The sequence below is a fragment of the Mirounga angustirostris genome, unplaced genomic scaffold, assembly GCF_029215605.1.
Source record: "Mirounga angustirostris isolate CCGP_5_RB_7025 unplaced genomic scaffold, mMirAng1.0.hap1 SCAF_6, whole genome shotgun sequence".
NCBI lineage: Eukaryota > Metazoa > Chordata > Mammalia > Carnivora > Phocidae > Mirounga > Mirounga angustirostris.
The window spans coordinates 139296252-139321914 of NW_026991714.1; the positions used below are offsets into that span (position 1 = coordinate 139296252).

General features: G+C 42.2%; 1 long non-coding RNA gene across 2 annotated transcripts; it reads left to right on the plus strand.

The window, feature by feature from the left end:
• The first annotated feature begins 3632 nt into the window (after window positions 1-3632).
• Window positions 3633-25663, plus strand: LOC123846878 (uncharacterized). Of its 2 annotated transcripts, XR_006791385.2 has the most exons (4): window positions 3633-6436; window positions 7859-8018; window positions 9947-11463; window positions 24408-25663. It is a non-coding gene; the product is annotated as an uncharacterized LOC123846878 (long non-coding RNA). The 2 variants fall into 2 exon arrangements; XR_006791384.2 differs by having other exon boundaries at window positions 3633-8018.

Here is a 25663-nt window from a genome sequence, read left to right on the forward strand (position 1 = left end):
AGTCCAGTGGTCAGTAGGGATTTCCAGACAGTGCCTCTACTCAATGAAAATTCACCAAGTGTCAATTCTGTGTTACGCATTGTGCTAGGCGTGGGAGATGCTAAGGTCCTTAAGTTGCTCGCTGGGGAAGCAGACAGACAGAAAAGTAAACCCACAAGTATGAAAAGAAGAGTATAATTCAGCAATGGTGTTCATATCAATGGTCATAGAAACAAATGTCATTGTCTTTATTTCATCAATGCTCTTTCGAGAGTTTGATATGGGACGTAGTATATTGGAGAAGCATGATAGTGATTGCTTCTCACAATCAGGCACATGAATAAATAAATAAGATGCTTTGGTATTTTTATAAATAGCTGTTAAGAGCCACCAGAAAACCTGGAAACTCTTAAAGCTTTGCCATGCTACTTCCTCTAGAATCTTGCATTTTACACATTCTTTCCCCACGCAAACACCTGTTTTCTTCATTGCTTAGTCTGTTTAAACCTCACATCCCTCCACCATCTCTTATTTAGTCCCATCCATTAATTCTCCTGTCCCAAATGAAACAAAAATGACAGACTGCCTAACCAAGGAGAGTAGATTTTCAACAGGCAGTATTTCACAAGTAGGAGGAAAGAGTCAAGACAGGTATGATAAACAAAATAAGCTAATAATGTTGTAGTGTAACAACTTTCAGCCATACATTCCAAAAAAATTTAAGACCTTAAGAGACATGTCTGCCATGGAAGAAATAAAAACTTTAAGAGACGATGTAGAAAATAACAGGAAGAGTGAATTTTTCAACTTATGGTATGTGGTCAAAGCTTGCTCATTGCCAAATTCATCATCATAAATGCTTTCTATTATTTAAAGCATAGGTTTTAGGTTTAGTTAGACCTGATCCAAATCCCGATGCTGCCACTTGCTGAATGACCTTCAATGACCTTGCCTCTCAGCATCTGTTTTTCTATAGGTAAGGTGGAATACTGATGGCTTGCAGTGAGGAATAAACGTACGGAAAATGTCAAGAATAGCATCTGGTATTGGAGTAGGTACTTGACAAGTCGTAGCTGCAAGTGAAGATTTATTTAAGAGTTCTAGTTTTGTCCTACAACTATTCATTGAATTTTTAAAAAAGGAATACATAGATTTTCTCAGCTATTCAAGAGCTTTGAAATGATAGAAATGTGTCATACCTGTCTTCATCTAAGAAAGTCATCTTTGTTCACTTATTTTGACTTGCTGTGAGTGTTTCGGGCAATTTTTAATTAAGCCCTCACAGATTTTATACCATTAGTTATGTGGTAAGCCAATTATTTGTGAAAATAATATTCTTGCTTCCTTTGGGGGAATTTCCTCCACAGAAATATACAGCATCCAATTTGATGTGCTACAATTTCAGATATTGAAAAAGGACTTTAATTTGAGACGGGGTCCGTTTGGATTATTGAGATTCTACGACCTGAAACTGCTCTGTTAGTTCTGTTTTTCTGGCTTCTGGGAGAGGAGGAGATATGAATTCAATTAGCACCTTGGTGTTTTCTTTATCCCTCATTTCAGTATGGGAGATGCTTCATATGCACAGTGGTGTCAGGTTACATCAAAAGAGGGGGAAACAGTTTCTTGATTTTTAATTTGCTACCAAAAAGGAAAGGCACCCATTTTGTTCCGCTCTAATTAGTATGGGAGCTGGTGCATGACTTTGAGGGCAGGCAGATGCTTCAAAGGCGGTGTAACCAAGATCTTTATTAATTTCCGTGCAGGGTTTTCGCTTCTGCCGCGTCTAGGCCAAAGGTAACAGCCAGGAAGACGAGCAATGCAGAGTGCTAACCAACCTAAAGCAGGTGTTATCAAGAACAAGTCACGGTGGTGAGAAAATGGCATGTTCACAGTCTCCCACTTCCTTCTCCATCAGAAACACAACGTTCATTATTTTATTTAGGGATTCGAAAAATTATTTTAAAGTCAGTAACAAGTCTAATTATAAAGACATTTGCTGTGAAGGTGCTGGGATTAAGGCCAGTTTGCCACGCCCTCTTTCGGAGAAAGCCAGAATGGAATCATGCAGAATGTTCACTCTGCCACCAAGTCCTGCTTTTCTAATGAGGAAACAGAGGCCCATGTGGCAAACTAAGGATTAAACGACTAGTTAGCGCTCTGGTCCTTTCATTAAGCACTGAAATCTTGATCCAGTAATAGATTCGTCCGGTAAAAGGAGCTTCCTTAACTAACTGGTTCTCACTCACGTTCTTCAAAGGGCCTCTGCGGTCCTCTACACACCTCCAGAGGGGACTTCGCCTCCACTGCTGAGAGACCAAAGCCTAACCTGTTACAAGTGACATTCTGCAGCTCATGTCCCAGAAACACTAGCATGCCTGAGCTCCAGCAAGGCTGCCTGGGTGGTCAATCCATTTAATTCAGTGAGCACTTCGTTCTAGTTAGCTGAGCATCTACTTTGTGGCAGGCACTGTGGAGGTTCATAGATGAGAGAAACACTGAGACCCTACCCTAGCCTATAAAAACATCATGTAGGGAAATGTTTAAAATGTAGGTAAGCTCCGGGGCTTCCTTTAGGCTAGATGTCAAACTGAAATGCCTGCAGAGGCCCAGCTGACAACATAAATGAGTGATTTTGGCTGGATGTGAAACAATTTGGGTTTGGGGGGGGTGCAGTGCTGTGGGCTGTTTCCAGCTGGAGAGTGCACTCCTGTTTTAAAGGGACAGCCAATTGTGTTCCCATGCAGAAATGCAGGGCCAGTCTGGCCAATACTGAAGATTTCTCAGGAAAAGCCAGAAAGCTCAGTTTTTGGGTAAAATCCCTCAAAAGGACTGTGCAGGCCAAATGGACCCAGCCCAGTTTGCTGTCTCCCACTTAGCCATGTGCAGAGCGGTCCCAGAGAGCAGGGCGCAGTGCCCTTCAGAATCATTCTTTTTCATCCTCTGCCACAGCTTTCCTCGTCCTTTCTTCTCCCCCAGCCCCCTCTGGCCCAGGCTCGGGTTCAGCAGATGTTCCAGAGGAACACAGGGCATCGGTCATGGGCTCAGTATAAACAACCTTGAGCAACACTACTCTGGGGTAAGCACCTCACTGTAGACTTGCAATTTTTTTAAAAAGGCGATATTTATGATTTTCTTCTTTCAGGGGAGAGCTGTATCCATTTGATAAGCACTTGGAGGCTGACATGGGTTAGCGCTGTATGAAGATACACAGTAGAGAACTCCATTCTGCAGTGAGTGAAAACAGCATCAAATGCCATGTGAAAGTCACTGCCAGAAACATTACATTAGTGTTAAAACTGGGTTAAAAAATTCTAAAGGGACCAGTAGGCCAACCATTAAAAGACCTGCGTGTGACCCCTCTATCTTTCTCTCCTCTCTTTTTTTAAAGATTTTATTTAATTAAGGGTGCTTGGGTGGCTCAGATGGTTAAACATCTGCCTTAGGCTCAGGTGATCTCCTGGTCCTGGGATTGAGCTCCAGGAGCCCCACGTCTGGCTCCTGGCTCAGCAGGGAGCCTGCTTTTCTCTCTCCCTCTGCCCCTCCCCCCGACTCATGCTCACTCTGTCTCAAATGAATAAATAAAATCTTTCTTTTTTTAAAGATTTTATTTATTCATTTGACAGAGAAAGAAAGAGAGCAAAAGTAGGGGGAGCGGCAAGGAGAGGGCAGGGGAGAAGCAGGCTCCCCGCTGAGCAAGGAGCCATGCAGGGCTGGGGCTTGATCCCAGGACTCAAATGACTGAGCCACCCAGGCACCCCTTCTCTCCTTCTCTTAAAGAGATAATGTGAATATCAGAACAATAAATGCAGACAGACAGTGCCTTACCATATTTAAAACACTGCCTATGATGTAGGCGTCAGGAGCTGAAGGTTAAGAATGTCAGCCGAGGGGAGCACATGAGGAGTTAATGAGAGATGGGTAACAGAAGGAATGAATGGGATCCGAGGAGAAGGTTCGAGTTACCCCCAAGGAGAGTCTAGAAAAGGGAAGGAACAGACCATCAGAGGACTGGCATGTGTTTTGGAAGAGATGACCCTGGAATGCAAAATAGGAAAGTCAAAAGTCAATAGGGGATGATGGACAACAATGAGGTGGGAAAGGATCCGGGGTTATGCTATAGATATATGTAAACATGCACAGTGTTATACTGGAAAATGGCTAACCACTGGCCCTCCTGGGGTGGGGGAAAGCCTTGATTTGTAGCATTTGCTTATCATGCGATATAAATACTCCCACAGTGACTAGTTTCAAGCTATCGACGTGAAGGCGTTGAAAGCAGAGCCGGGAAGGGATGTGCACGGTTGGGCCCCCGCAAGGTGGAAGGTAAGGAAGGGGACATAACGAGGTCCAAGGAAACTCAAGATCCAGGGGTGCCTCAGCTATGAGGGGTAGCGACGTCTAAAGAGTGGCTCGAGGAGTGATGGCAGAGGTCCTGAAGCCGGAGAGGTGCACACAGAGATTAGAAGGAGCCCTCCAGCTAGGAGGGCGACTGTGGAGAAGGGGCTGGAGGATAGAGTTTATGATCAAGGTCCTGAAGCCATGGAGGGCAGTGTGACATTGGCTCAAGGTCAGTAATAAAAGTCACGGGATGTTATGCTCCATCGTCCATTGCCAGTTATTGAGCATCTTCTATGGGCATGATGCTGTGTGGACTCTAAAGACAGATAAGACAACATTCCTATCCATTTAGTAGGGAGATGAGGCCTGGACACACGAAATACAGTGTCATGTGACTGGTACATGTGAGGGACGCTATAGATTAAAAGATGAGGCTCTTAATATTAATAATAGATAGCACTTATTTGAGCCCTTACAATGTCCCCAGCATTGTTAGGTACTTTACCTGCATTCCTTTTAATCTTCAGAACAATACATTTAATAGACGAAGAAATGGAATTAGAAATTTTAAATAACTTATCCAAGTTCACACATCTGGCAAGTGGCAGAGTCAGGCTTGAAACCCACATCTTTCTGGTGCCAAAAAGCCTGTCCCCCAACCACTGTGTGTACTAGCCCCCCTCCCCCTTAAAGACAAGGCTCTGATGGAGATGAAGGAGAGTGTAATAGGAGATTTGGAGTTTCTTTTTAAAAAATTACTCAGCTTGCATATTCCTAAAGAGTCAATTCATGTTAAGAAATAATTTCCCTTGTGCTCACATGTGACATGTATTTTTAGGATCTGCTGTTAGCAAGTGTATTTTTGTGTGATTGAGTGGGAGAGTGGGAAAGTTTTGCAGAGCTGTTTAAACCAGAATGCAGGGGGCACAGCAGAGACTTCAAAATCTCTGTCATCTAACGTCTTGGAAAAACCACAAAGAGACGTGTTCTCAATTTATTATTCTATGTACATCCCCAGATGAATGACTAGTTAAAGGTATTGTTAAAGCATTTTAAATGACCCACTTCCAGCAGCGAACAAAATCACTTACTGTGCCAAGCCAACTGGCGTTTCTGAGATTATAAAACCACAAAGTGAGGAAAACGTTAAAACTGCTAAAGAAAAATGATACACAATAATGGAGAAGGATAAAAACTGAGCTTTATTGTCTGCATAGGCAGATGGCTGACCACTAGGTGGGCCTCAGTGTAATGTCCAGGGTAATTGGCTGCTGGGGTTTTTCTGGCGAGGAAGCTTCAGACTTCAGCTTGGTACACAAAATCCTGGCGCATTTCTTTCCTATGCCCTGCTCCCTGCCTTCTCCTCATGACTAGATCTGACAGTTGATCCCAGCAGGCAATTGAAAACAGAAAGTTACCTTTATCTTAAAATGCTATTCTGGAAATAACGACATGAAAGGTAATTAAGGACCGGATTTCCTATCCACCATTCTCTTCTGCATGTACAATTACCCGCAGATATAAAATTGCCTGCTTTGATAATTATACCCTCCAAATGAGGGGCAAGTGGCTAATTATGCCCACATGTGGCCGATTGCACTCTCCATTAGCCAATTATGTGCACGATTATTTGTGCACATAAATAATTGTACTCATGGAAAATAGCCGACCTCCTTTCAAATGCTCCTGCTTTGAGTGGCTGATGGAGCGACTGTCACACTGGAAATGTGTGTGAAAGAGTTGGGAGTGAAAGAGTATCAGATACCAGGAAACGCACAAGGGACCAGAGCTTGCGGGTAACGCTGAAGCAAATGGCAGTGGGAGTCCAGGAGAGCAGGAAGGACCACAGGACGGAAGGGTGAGCCTGTGGGTGAGGAAGGTGCTTCCGACGTTGGCTGAGTGGCTCACGTGTGGTGACCTTGAGCAAGTCATTAACCTTCCCCCCTTCCTACTGGTTCTGCATACACAATGAGGATGATAATAATGCCCAAGTCCCAGCTCTATTGTAGGATGGATCCGACAATTCAAAAGGATTTGCAGTCTACTTCGGATAAAAGCACTACGTAATATGAGGCATTACGATGTGGATCAGCACGTTTCCAGTTGCCAAGGAAAGGTAATGACCCTCCTTAGCAAACCAGGACCTCTGGCTTGGAGGGAAAGGAGGTGTGATAAGGACAGGAAGCTTGATCCCCCAGGGCACTGATGAGACACCAGAGAATGACGTAGTCATACAGAATTCATTCATTCATTCATTCATTCATTCCTTCAACAGACAAGAGTCAGCCTTTCACATGGAGCTGCTCTGATTAGTAAATGAGGGGAACTTTTACTTCACGCCTAGGAAATCTGGCATGGGTTTTCGCAGTTTGATTGGCAGGCAAACTCAATGCCAATGAATGCTGTGAGGTAGGGTCACTTTTAACAACGCAAGAACTGCGGTTTTCATGCCAATACTAACAAGCAGTAGATGTCACAGGGTAAGGCCAAGAAACAAGATAGCAGCTTTGCTACCTGCCTGTGCTCCCATCTTCCCTTTCACACACAGTAGGAGGAAGTATTCTGCCTCATGGGGGGAAGGAAAAAGATTCCCAGAGGCAAAAATGCTAAGTTAGTTTTGAAAGAAGAGGTGTTTGCCAGATAGGTGGGACATAGGGGGATGTGGTCATATTGTAGGAAACCAAGGTATAAAATTGCCTGGTCTAGGGTTAAATGTGTGGACTCTGAAACCAGACTCTGCCTGGGTTTGAATCCTGACTGTGTGATTTGAGCAACTTACTTAACCTCTCTGTGTTTCTGTTCACTCTTATAAGATGGGGATTATAATAGACTATGTCATAAAGTTCTGCAAGGGTCCAATTAATACATATATAAATAGAAGTATTTAGAGCAATGACTAACACAGAAGAAGCACTATCTGGCATCATTTTAATTACTAGACTAAAAATAGACCAAAAAGTCCATCCAAGAAAAGCAATACTAGTGGTTCTCAATCTTTAGTATGTCTAAAAATCACATGCATAACTGAGCAAATAAAGCAAATTCCTGGGTTCCATCCTCAGAGATTCTCACTCACTAGGTTGGGCTAGAACCCAGGATATCTTCACTTCAAACAAACATCTCCCGAATCCCACCCCATGTGATTCTGATGCAGGTGATCTGCAGACCAGGCTTTGAGAAATAGAATCACACAGAAGTGGCTCTGACCACATCCCATTTCTTACCTGGCATATCTAACATGTGAGAAGGAGATTCTAAGGCCTTGTGTTGAAGGTCTTTTTCTGGGATTTCTGCTTACAAGAGCCTCTTCAGGAACAGGCAGTGAGAACCCAGAATGGCAATAACAAGTCTCCTCCAAAGCAGAACTGTGTCTGCGCTGTATGGTCAGATGGGCACACCGGCAGCTTCCTCCTCTAACTCTTCTGTGTTTTCAGGAGACGGGATTTAAAAAAAAAAAATTAGTATTTTTATTATGAGATGAATCTCATGTCTCTAATTCTATAAATAAGGAAACCAAAGCATAAACATCTGCACTTAGGGGCACAAGTTACCAAAGCCAGATTGCTCCCATCTCCGGGTGATTCCCAGCAGTGGGAATGAAGGTGGACTTGCCCACAGTGCAAAATATTGACCTGTGGCTGGAGGCTCTGCATTTGCCAGAAAGAACTCGTTCTGCCTGCGGTGCGTCAATGCTTAAGGTAAGCGGTTCTTCAGAATGCTGGTTTTGAAAGCCTGGCTTCCCTAAATAGGAACATTCTAATGGTAGCAAAAATGAAAACGTCTTCTGAGTTGAAAAGGGACCCGCGGCGAAATGCTTATCACACACTCCTCCCCCTGGGCGATGAGCAGATGGCTGGCTGGCCTCCACCCCCAGAGGCCAAATGCTGAAGCAATCGTAGACAAGATACCAGGCATACGGGACACTTTTCAGAAATATGTTGTTGGCATAAAAAGAAATAATTGATTCATGATAATAAAAATGTTGTACTTATTTTTTTTAAAGAATTTAAAAAAAAATTTTTTTTAAAGATTTTATTTATTTATTTGACAGAGAGAGACACAGCGAGAGAGGGAACACAAGCAGGGGGAGTAGGAGAGGGAGAAGCAGGCTCCCCGCAGAGCAGGGAGCCTGATGCGGGACTCAATCCCAGGACCCCGGGACCATGACCTGAGCCGAAGCCAGTCGCTCAACCAACTGAGCCACCCAGGCGCCCAAAAATGTTGTACTTAAATACTATACCCCAAAAAGAAATTTGCTCTCCCCATATCTACATATTGAATCTTCATGAAGACACGTTCCCCTAAAAACCCACTCGTGCCAGAATGTGTGTTATACTTTGTGATGTATTCACACAGATCTCATAGACCCGGTCAGGAATCACAGATAGTAAAGGTCATCTGCTCCCTGCCTAAAGCCTGAACCCTCTGCATTTCATCCCTAAGAACAGCCTCTCCCCTCTGCTGGAGGGTGGATTTAGCGGCCCGCTGTCCTCAGCCCTGCTCTAGCTGACATTTTCATCCCCGGCTTCCAGATGAAAACATCGGAGGCATGCTTATCTGGAAAGAGCCAGTCAGGCCAGAGGGAGGGACTGAATCTAACAAGATGATATGTGATAAGGATAATCGTGAAGCCGAACTCCAGACAGGAGGAATCGAGTAGCACATTTTTGAGAACAGTGGAGATGAACTCTGGTGGCTGGACACTTCTCTGTCTCTCTGTCTGCCAGAGAAGCCCATTCCATCTGGATGGCTCAAACTGTTGGAAAGTTCTTCTCCACATGGTGCTCATGTACCTTCAATCCATTCCTGCGGTGGTGGGGGGCTTGCTCGCCCCAGCTTCCCCTATCTCTCCCTTATGTGTTCCCCTTCTGCCTTACCCCCCTCCTCCTGACTAACGAGTGCCAGCCACCCCGGGGCCTTTTCTCTGGTCCTTAATGGACCAAACCCATTCCTGCCTCCAAGTCCTTACACCTGCTGTCCCACCTCTTCCAAAGCTGCCTCCTTCCCATCCTTCAGGACTCAGCCCAGATGTCTCCTCGCCCAGGGTCAAGTGAGGCCCCCCCTTCCTCTCACTCTCTGTACCCTGTTAACTCCCTTCTAGCACTCACCAACATTTATATTTGCTTAAAAATGTAGCTATTTGTACACTCTCTCTCCTGTCCCCCTCGTTCACTGCAAGTCTTCATAAGCTGGTAATTTGGGCGCCTGGGTGGCTCAGTTGGTTAAACGACTGCCTTCGGCTCAGGTCATGATCCTGGAGTCCCAGGATCGAGTCCCGCATCGGGCTCCCTGCTCAGCAGGGAGTCTGCTTCTCCCTCTGACCCTCCCCCCTCTCATGTGCTCTCTCTCTCTCTCTTGTTCTCTCTCTCTCAAATAAAAAAAAAAATCTTTAACATAAGCTGGTAATTTAAACTCAGTTCATAGATATCAGACCTGTTACTCTAGATAATTATATATCATTTATGGTCCATCCTGTGTTGATAAGTTTATTTTAATTGTATTAGGTATGAAGAGAGCAAGGGTATTTGTTCACTTGTTCTTACCTAGGGATCTATCTAAAAAAGATTTAAAGTAGACATTTTGAGGGCCAAATATGTGTGATGACAAGGCGATCTTCTGTTCCTAGATATCTAGCCCTTCCAGCTCACTGTCCCGGCCTGGGCATGTCAGGCCTCGGGTCCCCTTCAGACCATGTGGTCTCTGGAGCTGTGGCTCTCCATGGTTGGCAGTGGCACCTGAGTCGGCCACAGGGATGGGATGCTGGTTGCACGGGACCGGGTCAGTCCTGACCTGGTCAGCGGGCCGGAGCTGTCGGGAGCCGAGGAGGTGGGTAGCTGCTGCTGTGAACTCCCTTCTCCCGAGACTGCCAAATGGCCATCAGACAGTGTTAATGACTTTTGATTTAGGTTTGAACAGAGCAGTCCCTTGGGCCATTTACTGTGCTGTATCATCCTTTCTGGAAAGTGCTCTCTAAGTAACTGCCCAGCAGACTGAGGAAATAAAATGCTCACAGAGGGGGAAAGAAAAAAACAAAACACAGAAAGCCTGACTTTTCGTAACACGGTGTTTAGGTCTAGAACTGGATCATGAAAGGGGCTTAAATTTTCTGTAATCATTGCAGAGAACACTCATTTATCCCCTCCCTACCCCTCACACCTGCCTGCCTCTGTCTCTCCATCACACACACACACACACACACACACACACACACACACACACACACAGTCATTGCCAATAGTAATAGAGTTGCTTCTTTACCTCTTGGAAAGAAACCTCATTTTGATGAAGACCGTGCTGACTAGCCTGTCTCGTAATTGTGGAGACAATGCTTTATGCCGATATCTTTGCACAGCTGAAGGGCCTGGTGGAAGCTGTCTTCTAAACAAAATAAGATAGAAAGATTCCTGCCAAGGGTTGGCAAAACTGCAGTCTTCTCTCCTCTCCCCAATGCTCACAGCTTCGGGCGGGGGGCGGGGTGGGGTGGTGACGAGCACGCGTGGGCAGGGTCCCCTGAAGGGAAGATGGGGGAAGAAATATATGTGGAAGTCAGGCTGGCTGACAGAAAGAATCTACCCCCGCTTTGGTAACTGCTCTGAAATAACTTGGCAGAAGTTTATAAAGACCTATTGCAGGGACTAGAGGAAGCCCTTAAGGCTGAGACATTTATCCCTACACAGACTCTTGAGAAGGTACCTTGCACAGTGGTCCGTATTCTTACTCTGACAATGCTAAAGAGAAGGACTGCAGGTCATGTCTCTCCTCCCACGATTATGACAGAAGGTGACATCTTCTGAGGGTTCACCATGTGCCAAGGGCTGATCGAAGCGCTTTACTGTATAATCACATCTAGTCCTCACAGTTATCAGAAGGGAGTGGGTATGGAGCAAAAACCAATAAGGGTGTCCAGGAATTGCTACCCTCTCTGGGCCCCTGTAAACATAGTAATTGTGTTTTCTTCTCCAAATGCTATGCATTGCTTCTATTGCTGAGGTATTCACTGTAGAAAGAAGACATAATAGTAATGATGTAAAAGGGTGCTGGTCAAGACAGCATCCAACTGCGGTGCTCACTGAAGGCTGAACCCAAAACTCCAGCTTCTCGATCATCCCAGGATGAAGATCGCTTGGTTCAAGGACAAGCCAGGTAAATGGCTACTCTTCCTTATGTAAATGAGCAGCCTTCCAGAAAAGTGTGAAGAGATCTTTGTATTTTCTGGGGTTCAAAAATCTGCCTCACTCTTTGGGTAAAGGGTGGTGGGTAAAGGTCACCCAGATAAGGGAGCCCAGTACATCTGGTTCTGTAAGGTAGCAGACACTGAAATGAGATCCACACTTGGAGCCCATATGCCCCTGGCTCTGTGCATGAACTGCAAGAGCTAATCACGAACAGCTGTAACTTTGGAACAAGTGAAACATCCTTGGCTAAGGTTGGCCCCAACAGAGAGGGCTCTCATCCTGTAGAAACCCATTGCATGTGTGCTTTCCTCTAGGCTGGAAAAGGCATGAGCAGACGAGTAAAAAGGCATCATGAAAGGGACTGTGACCTCTTGTGGAAATGGCGGTCTAGGTAGCCTCCGTTTCCATTTGGCATTGGAAGAAAAAGGACCCATCTTTGTGCTCAGGAAAGCCTAAAAGGTCTTGGGAGAAGGAAGCCTTGCAGAGGAATGGACTGCACTTTCTGGGGTGTTGACGAGGGAGAGAGGAAGGGCGAGTGCTGCTTCAGGCAGTCATTCAGGAACCTGGCTGATAGCTCATCTGCCATTTTTAACATTTGGTTTCCAAGGTTATTCCGGTCATTGAAGTCTCTACTCCAGTACACGTGAAAGAGGATGGCTTGGAGGAGCGCAGATGGGAATTTTTATGGGCCAGACATGAAATGTGCATATACCATTTCTGATCATACCTAACTAGAACGGGGGCTGAGAAATAGAGCCCCAGGAAGCAGCTTTTGTGGATAGCTAGCAGTTTCTGCCACCTAAGACAAGGGGGATCCAAAGCAATTAATTAGAAAAATATAATAAAAAATGGTGATGGCTCACATTTATTCAAAACTGACTATATACCAGGTAGCTCTCTAAGTGTTTGCATGGATCAACTCATTTAACCCTGACAACGGCCCCGTGAAGTCAGTGCTGTTATCATCCCCATTTTATAGATAAGGAAACTGAAGTCCGGAGGGGGTTGAGTAGAGAAGTGGTCATAATTGTGCCCTCAGGCTTTGAGCAGTTCCCACAAGTATCACCTGGCATCTGATGTGAGAAATGCTCAAACAAGGTGGGAACAAGGAGCAGAAGGGCACTGAGACTCAGTTGCCCGGTTGGGGATGGATGGATGAATGGGTTGGTCTTGAAGTTTGATAGAGAAGCTGATGCTTGACAACTTTTGTGGAGCCTTGAAGGGTAAGAGGGACATCACTGGAGAAACTGGTGGGTATGGCAGGCAGGAGGCAGAGGAAACCATACCACCCCCACAGAGACATGGGAGATACCATAGCATGTTTAGGGTCTTAAAGGATAATTCTTTTAAAGGTAAAATCATGGCCTCATGCAAATATGAAATGAACACATGTCAAGATTTTTTAAATTTATTAATTAATGAGGGAACCAGTAAGATGTTACAACTAGTTCAAAGGAGAACTCAAAGAACCACACAGGAGGCAATGAGGAATGCCGAAGTGAGCTTACAAGTAGATGCAAAACGGGTTTATCCACAGAGTGAGAATCAGCTATATTCCACTAGACATGATTCCGGTGCATTTCCATGCATCATTATCAATTTTATAAAACAGGCAGAGTTGTAAAAGAGCTCAATGACAATGAGAGGCATGACTAACCCACAGGGTGTGCTAGACAAGATGCCCCCGATTTATTTTTTTTTCTCATTTCAAAGTCTTTCACAGTTTTTTTCTGATAGGGACTATCAGTGATTCCGTGTGGCAGGAGGCGAGACTGTAAAGACAGTGGAGCCCAATTTTAAGGGGTAATAAAAGTCATGCAAAGGCATATGGACACCATCCTGTTGGTCAGTAAGTCTCACACTATTAATAGAGTGGATGAGACACCTGTCGAGCTTGTTCTCATGCAATTCTCAGGCCCAGCTCCTAAAGGGTCTGATACACTAGGTTTCAGGTGAAGCCTGATAATGTACAGGTGTAGAAAAAGCCACCCAGGTGATTCTAATGCACTTTGAGAAACATTCATGGAACTAGTAGAGAGCCATTGAAGGTTTCTAAGCAGGGTAGAAACCTGAAGACATCTATGTTGGAGCAGAGGAAATTTGATTAGGAGGAAGAGAAACTTGATGGTCCTAAAAGACTGCAAAGCAATAGCAAGAACAATTCACATTTGAGTGCTGATGGTGGCGCCTGAATGTATAAGGCACGTGGCATGTTTTAGATATGAGAGCAGACTGAACTAAATCAGTGTCAAGGGGAAGAAAGGAGGGAGCAGAATTAAGAGAGATTTTCACTACAGCCTGACAACTCCACCTCCTCCCAAATTCAGACCCAATGCTGCACCCGTGGATATGCGTCCAGCCTCTTCCTGGGCCCACAGGGACTGGCCTAGGCGCCAGATAGATAGGGAGACTTCCCACCAGTATAAAGTCTGGACTTTAGAACCCTCTGGATGTGATTCATGCTTTCTAATAATAATGGAGATCTGGGCCATAAAAAGAATCCAAGTTCCTCAACTCATATAGCCGCTCATCATTTGGATGGGGTAAAACACTGTCACTATTTTTAGTCATCCGTGAAATGAACATTCTGGGGAAATACAGTGAGTTGATGCACCACCCTTGAGCAGGGGGCAAAATGAATGCTCAGCAGGGATACTTGGTATTTTAAGAGGATGGCAAAGGGAAGAATAGTGGGGGTGGGGCAAAAACTGAAATAGATTTCCCCCAATCATCTATTACAATAGAAGATAATTAAATTATAATCTTAATTGAGTATGCATTCGTGGGTCCCCTATTATTTGAATTGCCTCCCAACTGTTCATGTACAAATATGATACTTTGAACCGAAGCTATTTTAATAAAACATCCATTTTCAGAAGCTGTAATAGGTTCTCCCAGGTCAGATTTGATAAGCTATAAAGAATAAATGCCAACTCATATTTTTCTGTGGTAATGGGAAATAAAGAGAAATGAGTGGTTCAAACCAGTAGTTTAATTTTAGACAAGAGTTTGACTCCTCTCCTGTCCTTTCACCGAAGCTGTTACCAAGTAACCAAGCTGGTTGGCTTGAGTCTCCCTGTTCAGCGTTCACCCTTCCTCCCCCCGACCCTCTGTGCAGACACTTTTCATCTGTTAAATGAAAGAGTGGTTGTATAAGGGGCTATCCTGAGCTAGGATTCCTGAGGCCTACGTTCTGATTCTCTCTTGACTGCTAAATCTGTGAATGACCTTCAGCAAGACGCCTAAGGTCTGTGTAGGACCGCAGGCTTGTCATCTCAAAGGTGGAGTTGATGATCCCGTCTCTTTCTTGAGCTCACACTGAGAAAAAGATTACATGACAGCAGTTATTGGAGAGCCTCATGGAAAGATGTCTTATAAATATTATAATTAATGTTATCATGAAGTATTGCTTTAGTGCAGATCTCCCAAGTATAAATATCAGTGGAGTAAGAAGTCAGTTTTCCCCGAAGCAAAACTGAAATTTGAAAATGCAAGTTAGAGGAGCTTATTTTGCGATGGATGATTCCAGAGGTTCTGCAACACATGTGATTTTTTTCCTACATGGACTATTGATGACAAATTTTGACTTAAAATTTCTTGTTTCTAGGTCTGTCCAGAACCTTAATAATAAAGCCCCATGGGAGGGTTCTAAAATATTTCATATAACAGTTTTCCTGACCACTGCATTTTCCAGAGAGTATCAGTTTATACAAAAGCTCAGCACCACTATGTGTTTGTCAGTTGATTAGAAGAAAATATACATTAATTATTATAAATGAGAACATTAATTTATTATATGTAATAAACATTTACAGATATATACACAGTATCATCCTTCGGCTAGTTTAGAGGTTAGAAGAAACTAGTGCAATGTATTGCAGTGGACAGAGGACAGGACTAGGAGTCAGGACACCTGGGTTCCTAGGAAGCACTTAATAAGGCTGCATGGTACAGCTTAGGGCTATTCCAACAGTGGACCAGCCTGGCATCATGGGTACCTGCCCAAGGAGCTTGTTAGAAATACAAAATCTTGGGTCTGACCCTAAATCTATTGAATCAGAATCCCTGAGTGTGGGCTGTAAAATCTGTATTTTAGCAGGCTCCTGTGGCATTCTGATGTACAGTAGAGTTTGAGAAGTACTGTGTAGTTGATCCTGACTTAGACTTACCAGGGATGTGACCTTGAATAGTTACATAATCTCACTGAGTTCGATTTTTCTCATATTTAAAATCTGCTCAAAAATGTCTACATTATAGGTTTGATTAGAGGATTAAACAAGAGGTTGATGTCTGGTCTAAGGCTGACATTTAATAGATGGTAGTTTCCTTGCTTCTCTGCTCTTCTGTAGACTAGCTGGTTAGGTGTGAGCAAATAATGAAGCTGTTCTCTGTTTAGTTTCTTCATTTGTAAAATGAGGGAGACATCCATTATATTCTGTTCACGAGGTGGTTACAAAAATCATTTGAAATTATGTGTATGACAGCTCTTTGTACACTTTACTTTTTTTTTAAGACTTTATTTATTTATTTGACAGAGAGAGACACAGCGAGAGAGGGAACACAAGCAGGGGGAGTGGGAGAGGGAGAAGCAGGCCTCCCACGGAGCACGGAGCCCGATGTGGGGCTCGATCCCAAGACCCTGGGATCATGACCTGAGCTGAAGGCAGACGCTTAACGACTGAGCCACCCAGGCGCCCCTCTTTGTACACTTTAAAAGGATTAGACACATCTAAGAGATTAATGGGCCTGGGTTGGTGATTTTTAAGCTCAAGAGGGTAATAAGATTGACCCTGTTTTGTGTCCACATAGAAACTCTAAAGAATATGCACATTTGCAACAGAGGTGTCATCCAGGGAAGGTGATCTGTTCATCCAAACTAGTCCCCACAGATTGGGCTTCCAGTGGTATGCTGGAGCTGGCTCATACCAGCTCATGAGGGCCAACTGTTAAACCTTCAGGAATCTTGTAAATTGGTTGTTTAAACCAGTCACTGTTTAAAATTAAGTTATATAAATGAACTTGTAATAATATTAAATAAATTTAAAACAAAGGTAATAATTATTCCACACTCTTCCCTTCATAATTATTTTACCACCTATACCTTGAGTTTATTCACGTTGCTTGTATACATATGCAACAATACTTCATAATGTATGCTATCTCCTCACTCCAGAGAGACTGACACTGGGCCAGTAGCTTGAAATTGGCCATGGTGGAAGTGTATTTGCACCATGGAGATAGGCCAATGCTACAAATCCAGGTTGTTGGTTTTTTCTTTTTTTCTTTTTCTGGAGAGCTGTCAAAAATTTACCAACACACCCACTGGTCTTACCTTTGTTAATTTACCACAGCTCAAGTTCTGACTCCAGCCTTAGAAACTGAGATTTGTCAGCATGCTGAGAATAGAACCATTTCTATGGGAAGGACTCATTACCCAGGCTCAGACTGATGATATATATGCAATCAGAATATCCATTTATTAATTTACAGCAAGGAGAGTTGCCATAGGACATACCCCAGGGAAGGCAAGAAGAGCTAGTTACACATTTTCAATGTTTAATGACTTTAGACCAAGATGCCGTAGAACATCCTTCTCCACAACAGGGACACCGGTTGACTTAAGGGAGGGACAAGCTGAGTCCTTGGGCAGGGTCATTCTCTCCTTTGGACTTTAGATGGATGGGCACTATCCACTTTGCCCAGGGACTCTCCTTCCTTGACATGATTATAGTTGACTTTGCCTTTCTGCCCTTACTGACGAATTCATCCTTTCTTAACACATGGCAATGATTCCAGTCAGATCATAGTCAACACCTGGCAGCTATTTTTCAATCTTCAAGGCACTGTCTTTCAAAGACAAGTCAGGGACCATATGCATCAGGATCATTTGAATGTGTCTTAAAAATGCAGATACTCAGGCCTTCCCTACAGCGGCTACATCAGAATCTCTGCCAGCGGGGCCTAAGAATCTGTACTGTCAACAAGCTACTAGGCGATCTCTATACACACTACAAGTGTGACAACCACTCCTTGAAGTTTCTTTGCACATTTCCACTCAATACATAAAAATGCTAATTTCTGAATTTTACTCCCAAGACACTTGTAGCTTCAAGTTCCTGGGGGCACCACATTGCAGTCCCCCATGCCACTCCTCCCACATCCGTCATGAGAGAGACTGCCCCAGACAGTGTGGCTATATTAATACAAACTCACCCCCATTCAGGAAAACTAAGTTCTAATCCTGACTTCCGGCCAGTAGCCACCTTTCCAGTCCCTTTCATTAAGGCGCACCCATTATTATTACCTCCTGATGGCAGAGTGAGCAGTGCAGGAATGGAATTTGTTCTATGTGAAATCTAAATGGATACAGGTGGAGGTGCATGGGTTTTGCTATCATCTCTAAGAAGCAAAAGGAATAAACTTTGGTGAGTAGCACATGATCAGAATCATTCTAGCTCAGTGGTTCTTAACCAGGAGTGAATTGGACTCCAGGCAACAGTGGCAATGTTTGGAGACACTTTTGGGTGTCACAGCTGGGGTTGGGGGTGGGTGAGGGCCTGCTACTGTCATCTAGTAGGTGGAGACCAGGGATGCTGATAAACATCCTACAAAGCACCGAACGGTCCCCCTAACAAAAAATTATCCAGCCCCGGATGTCAATAGCTCTAAAGTTGAAAAATCCTGCTCAAGCTTCCTTTTCTCTTTTACATTCTAGTCAATTGTTGTCCTTTCAGCTTTAGGATTCATCCAACAGCTTCTTGCCCCTGCAGTTTCTGGAGAAGTTTTAAAGGGCTGAATCATTTTAATGTCACAAGAAAAAAATAAATTCACAGTAAAGGATGGGTCATTTTGTTTAATGCTGTTTTGCCTTTCACCTAGCAGGAGCTCAATAAATATTTTTTTTAATTAAATGGATGAATAAATTAAAACATTACTTTCACATGTGTTTTAATAAATAACAGGAAGATGGCTTCATATACATATATAACTTGTCCTGGTATTTGAGTGCATCATCAAATGCAGGCTACATGCTTTTCCCCTTTGAATGAATCCATAATAATGCTCTTTAAAAAAGAAAGCAAAGTGGCTGTGATTTCCTGAGAGTGTAATGCGATTAAAAGCCAGCCCTGAATCCAACCCCCTAGATCTATTTAAGGAATTCAAAGAATGTCAGAAAGGCATGTGGCTTAAGGTTAATGTGTAAAATTCACAGAAACTTGAAAAATCACTATGACTAAAAAGAAAGGATGAGCACTCTGCATGTCTTTAAATTAGAATGACAGCCAAAGCCAGTTAATTATAAAAACAGCTAATTTAACAAGTTTTTAAATTTCCCTCCTGCCCCACCTCACATTTAATCAATATGCCTTAAAGAGAAATAATGAAGAAAGGGGAGCTCTGAACCAAATTTGCTTGATTGTACACACCCAGGTCAAACACTGGGTTTTCTATCTGCAACTTGGGTGCGTCCGTAGTTCACTTAGTCAGGAAGAAATGCAAAGAGAGGAAGAGCTCTAACCCCAGAGTCAGACTTAGTTACAGAGCCTGACAACAGCAGTGAGTGATCTGGGAACTAGAGCAAGACGGTAAAGGAAGAGCTAAAGGAACCTCATCATTGTCACACTATAAAATCATGGACTCCTGGAAGTTGACAGCCGATGTGATTAGAAATTTAGAAATACAGTTTTTTTAGTTTTCATCTGAAAAAACAGATGGCCAGAGAGGCTAAATAATTTGTTCAAGAACACAGCACACAGACCACCCTAGAATATAAACCCCTTAGCAGAGCATGCCAGGCCTTTGATCTCCCCAGTCAGAATTAACTAGTATTTTCCAGGGTCTCATGCCTGCCTCTCTTTAGCACATTTGCTAGTCTGACTAGTTTGGGAGTTGTTTCAGTATCTATCCCTTCTATTGTACCATCATCTCCCCATTCCTCTTCATTTCACAATGCCTTGGACTCAATATATGTTGGTTAAATCAAACTGAGTTGAGCCCAGCTCTGCTGATCAGTCTGGTGCACCGGGAACTGGGATAGCATGTGATTTGTCTTATTTTTTCTTTCTTTTTTTTTGCTCATTTGCTTTTTCCACATGCAGACTTTCTACAAATGTTATTAAAGTCTGATACAATGCTACATCTGGACTCTTGTGATTAGATTTCTCAAATATAGCTTGGTAATCTCTACACATCAAGTTGTTTTGAATTTTTTTTTCATTCATTAATTTTTAAAGTAATCTCTACACCCACCATGGGGCTTGAACTCATGACCCAAAGATCAAGAGTTGGATGCTCCATGCACTAAGCCAGCCAAGTGTCCCTGTTTTGAATTTTAAAATATAATTGGGTGAAGCTTGGGGGTAGATAAGACCCCCAAATGTATTTTTGTTAATTTTTAATTTTTTTCTTTTGTTCTTTTTAAATAACTTTCTTCTTATTATAATTATAATCCCTGTTCATTATAGAAACCTGAGAAAATAGTAGATAAAGAAAGAAATAAGATAAAAATTACCCATAATTGTACCAGACATTTTTTTTAAGCCCTAGGTAAATGTTAGGAATACAGTATAGCCTCAAAGGTTAAAGTTTGGGGGAGCATAATTGACTTAAGAAATTATCTAGGCTGGACAATTCTTGCTGGGGTAATTTTACAGATGACATTATTGAGAGAATAAGTGACTAGCCCATCTCAGATAGCGAGGACGGGGCTTAGGAGGATATTGGAACTGAGATTTCTAGTTTCCAAGGATAGTCAAAGGGGAAGTGCTAGAAACCTAACAATATCCCTCCGGATGGACATTTATTCTATTACCTCAATAAGCCACATGGTAAGTCATAAGGGGCATTTCATACTTCTAATCTGTCTCTACTGTATTTAGAATCTGATAATACCACTATTAGAATCCATCTCTTTAAGAATAAAAGGAACCGAGGAACTAAAGAGAGGGTTGCAATAATCCATTAATTATATCCGTTAAGCTTCAGTTACAGCTAATAAGGAAGATCACATGATCACGATGCGTGCTTGTTCTGAACAATAAAGAACATGAGGAAAGATACGATTCAGGACAGAAATGTCCTTCAGCGCTATGTAGGTAGTGGCAATCAAAGTCATTAAAATAAATGATTGAGGTATTTTTAGTTAACAAAAGAATTCATTGCTTACCGATCAGGAAGTGTATTATTAAGATAGTGCCGTTCAGCCTGTTGGAAGAAAATGTTTCTTCATGCTTCTCTCTTTAGCCTAATTCTTATCCTGTCACATTTCAGGCAAAAAAAAAAAAAAAGACAAGATTGAAAATGATGGCCCTATTTTATTTGCTTCAAAAGAAACAGGCTGTTGCATTGTGTTTGGAACAGTTTACTCTTGGCCTTGACATGTGAAAGGAAGACCATGTAATTGACTAGGCTGTCTCTGGGGAGGCAGCAAATATAGTGTTAAGACAACAGGCGTGAAAACAATGACTGTTTGATAAAAGTAAATAATTTCTGCAGCGAACATGTTCCCAACATATTTTCTTTGATACTGATTTGCTTAATAGGACAATAACAGAACCGTAAGTAACTTGTGGGCATTGCCTTTCTGATATTTTTCTTTTGCATTCTTGAATTTATAATGACTCACATTTGTATTACCTTTGGGTTATACTGAGGACCTGTAACTTTTATTAAAATCTGGAGCCTCCAATACCTGACATATATCTTTATTTCTTTGAAATCTTAGGATTGAACTAGAACATTCTTGTGAACATTGATAGATTAAAATAGGAGTTTTTGTCAACTGAAGACATGAATGGCAGACCACCATACGGGATTAAAAAACAGGTGTTGGGGGGGTTGGGGAGAGGAGGGGGGAAAAACCCTTAAGTAATTCACCCATGATAAGAGTATATAAGGGTGGAAGTTGGAAATCAGGAAGAGAGCATTTTTGGAGAGGGGTGTTGGTTTGCTATGAATGAACCCTGCCCCTCCCCCAGTGGAGATAGCCTAGGGGAGGTCTGTCTATCCCTTTATGCGTGGTTAGAAAGGGCCCTCCACAAAACCACTTCAAGAACCTGCTATGGGAAAACTGTTGCCTGGGGGGCATAGTCCTCAGGACCCTGACTCTCAGCTAAACGGGGAGAGACAGTTGGGCTGGCTGCTTTGATGGTGGAGTCAAGATTACCCGCACTGGACAGCCTTGTGGGGGTCACCGTAAGTCTTGTCTGAGAGATGCCCCTGGAAGAAAGAACACAGAACTACTGAGAAGATGGGGGTCGCTTTGGAGCTGAAGAGAAGTAACCAACCAATTGGGACCCATTCATCCTGCGGAGAGAATGACACGGCAAGATTCCCAGTGATGGGGGTTGGGCATGTCTCTATAAATGACAACCCTCTGCCCCATAAACACCCCAAAAGCAGTCAGTTTTAAACACATGCTGAGTCTTAGAAAACTCATATACTAAATCACCACCAGGATATCTGGCAAGTAAGAACTTCCCCGCTCCCCTTATCTCTCCTTCCTCCTTGTCCTCTAACCCTGGGGACCCCAGCAAGATGAGCGGGAGAGGAGCAGAACCCCTGGGCGGGAAACCAGACCAGAAGTTTGCCCCCCTTCTGCAATTGCAGGTTCTCCCTTGCCACTGGCCCGAGCTGGGGGATGGAAGGAAATGTTCCTTTTAAATTGAGAATATAATGTTATTTCATTTAAAAGCATTTATATATTGGGACTGGATATTTTAATTATTAAACCAAGACTGTGTTTGGTAGCTTAAAGTGATAAGAAGACTTCTTTTTATTACCTAAGAGCATCCAGAAAAGTCGGGGGCCTGCCTGAGTGTTCATGCAGTGACAGGGGAAGAATGAGGTCCTAGGGCAGATTTTATGAGGGTAACCAGAGCTGTTATGGACTTGTTTAATGTAGTGCTTCCATATGCAGGTTTGTGTACCATTGGTTGTGCAAGGGGGAGAAAAAAGGGCTGTCTTATATTTTTCCCATTCCTTTTTAGAGAGGAGAGCTCTGCAAGGGTAAAAGCCCAATTCAAAACCCGATGGGTTTATTTGCATATTCAAGTCTAAGACAAATCACGTAAGAACTGAATTATGGCATTCATTATTTCAAGTGACAAGCTGTGTTGTTTTTTTTTTTTTTTTCCTTCTAATTTAACAAATTAATTTTCCTTGGAACCTTTTGGTTCACGAAAAGATGACAGCATTGAAGATTAAAGTATGTGGTTCTTCCCAAGATGTTCTCAGCCCCGCAAAGAACTCTGTGCATATTCAGGCTTCCTTCCTCTCCCGTAACCTGTATTTCTTGATATTCTCTTTACATTCTGGAAGATTTTTTTAAAAGAAAAAATCTTCTGTGGCTGAAGGACATTTCAAAGAATAGAGGATACAGTTTTAAATCAAAGGAAGTTTCATGATATGACTTCAGTAGCTCATTTGACTTACAGTGCATCCTTTCCTCATGAAAGTGTTAAATAGTTCTGCACAGTGAGGCTGGTAATCTTTCTGCAAAATACAGGGTTGTTTTCTTTTTTTCCTGCCCTACAGAATGTATATTTCAAAATATGAATATCAACAGTTAGAAAATAGTATGTTATATATATAATATATATATAATATGTATGTATTTTTTTTTACTACTTTTTCAAGGTCCTTGAAAACCTATAGTCATGAATATTTTCTCTCCTCAGTATTTTTCCCCTCCCAGAAATTTTGAAGTTTCTTTGCATGACAAATGTCTTTTTAAAAATTATTATTATTATTATTTTATAGACATGAAAGAGGGTGCTATATCCCCAACCAGGTATAGGAAATTCTGAAGCCCCCTATTTTTTACTTTGTTTTGCAAAGAGGCCCTTCTCTTTAAGAAAAGTAATTTGTTATTCACAGTTTCCTTGTCCTCATATTATCAAGGGAAAAATTGTAGAAATTTTAAAGAAAGCTCTAGGCAATGTTTTCATCCCTGAATCTTTGGGGAGTTATAAAAACAAACAGATTACTGAACCTACAAGAGAAACAATTGTGAAGTCATTACTTTTAAGCATAAGCAAAATCTCCTCCTGGATCATTAAGTTATAGAAGAATAGAGAGATTGCATTTTGAGATTCTGATAAAGCTAGGTAACTTGTAAGTCAAACAAGTAAAATTTTACAATTCAGAAATATTGACAAAAGTTGAGTATAATATACTTCTCACATTCCAAACATAAAGCTTCCTTCACTGAGCTAATAGAGGTACCGCCACAGTAGATATTTAAGAAAAAATAAATAGAATGAGTCAACAATTTAAGACTAAGGTGTTTTTTATTCATTCTCATTCACATAAAATTTTTAAATCATCATAAGAACTTTGAAAGAAGGAGGGGGCAGAGAAATCACCCACTTTCCTTCTCCCCAACTGTCTCCTTCAAATGTTTGCCTTTTCCTCCGATTGAGGCACCCCAAAGAGGGAAGTCTGGGCAGCTCAGTACTGATCAGACCAAAACCACTGATCCTCCAGCTTCCTCAGCTCCAACCTGTTCTCAGCCCTTGACTTTTGGCTTTGTTTTGGTTCAAGTCCTATGACATGATTTGGCTTATCAGACTGAACAGCTTAATGCTCCTCCTTCCCTCGTAATTGGTCTAGCCCTATGGTGGGCCCAGATCATTCAGAAAACATAGCCATTCACAAGGACCTTGGTAAATTTCCTTCCAATGTTTTTCCAATATCTTTTTCTCCTTCATAGAGTAGTACACCCACGCACGTATTTAAATATCTTGTGTTTTTCTTTAAATTACTTTTTAAACATTTTATGTCGTGTCTGTAATTGTCACTTTTAAGAAAATAAAATACTCTCCAATTGATATATAATAATTTATTTGGTCATTCTGCCACAGTAGTAGACATCTGTTTTTCTTCCTGCTCAGCATCATTCTTTTCTTTCAGGAAATGAATGCCACTCGCCCTTTGTGTGGGATCTGGATGAGACTGCTGATCACAGTGTTTTCATTCTGCATTTTATCTCAGCAAGGGGCAAGCAGATGACCCAAGCCAGGCCAGTTAGATATGACCTCCATATCATCTGCTTAGAGAGTCTTAAGCATGGTGTCACCCCGCTCAAAGTTTGGTTGATAAGCAGAAGGTGACTGAAGCTGGGTCATTCTAACACAGTACCCCAAAGAAAGACTATCCATGTGACCATTATATGAAAGTCCCTGGAGTTACCCTGGTTCCCATCCTTCCTGATGTCATTGATTTGAAGAACTACCCAATCTTTCCAGTGTTCTCTTTTGCTAGAGACAGTCAAAATTGCCATCTGTTCTTTGCAACTAAGGAACTCTAAATGATAGACTTGTTGCTAGACATTTTGGTTATTTTTATTGTTTTGGATACTTCTGTGATAAACATCTTTGTGTGCTTGTGTGTGTATAATGGCTTTTTATATATTTTAAATAATTTCCCAGAAGCATAATTACTTAGTCAAAGGATATGAACATTTTTCTGATTCTTAATATAAATTGCTCAAATGTTTTAAAGAGGATTATGTGAATTTACATTTTCTATATTACAGAAGGCATTTATACTAAAAAATACTACAAAAATCTGCCTCTCCGTTCCGAAGGACCTTGTAATAGATGCTGTGTTGAATGTACTTGATATAGGAACAGAGTGCTTTCAGTTTAGCTTTAAAATAATTTCACTGGGCTGTTCATAAGATCTTATGGAGTTACGGCGAAACAGGCATATTAACATAGGTTAATTTGCACCAGACCTAGGCTAGTAAAGAGATTGTGTATTCAACAGTCTTAAATCTGTAATAAAAAGCTGATACTCAGTGGATATTGAATAAACACGTTGCTAGTGTGTTTGCATTATTCCATGAAATCCTCAAAATGACCCTACTGTTATCCCTATCTTATAGGGAAGGAAAAGAAGACTTCGAGAACTTGATTAACTTTCCCAAAGGCTGTACTGGGACTAGAACCCAAATCCACGTGCCCCTTAACCCTCATTGTAAAACTATATCCTAGTCATCTGTTCCTACAGAACTTGGGGTCAGAAAGCCAAGTTGGACTCCTGACTCCACCACATAGTAATTGGATAACCTTGGAAAATCCACTTAATTTCCTTGAAAATTAGTTTTCTAATCTATAAAACTAAAATAATAATACCTACTCTACCTGCCTCATAGGACTTTGTGA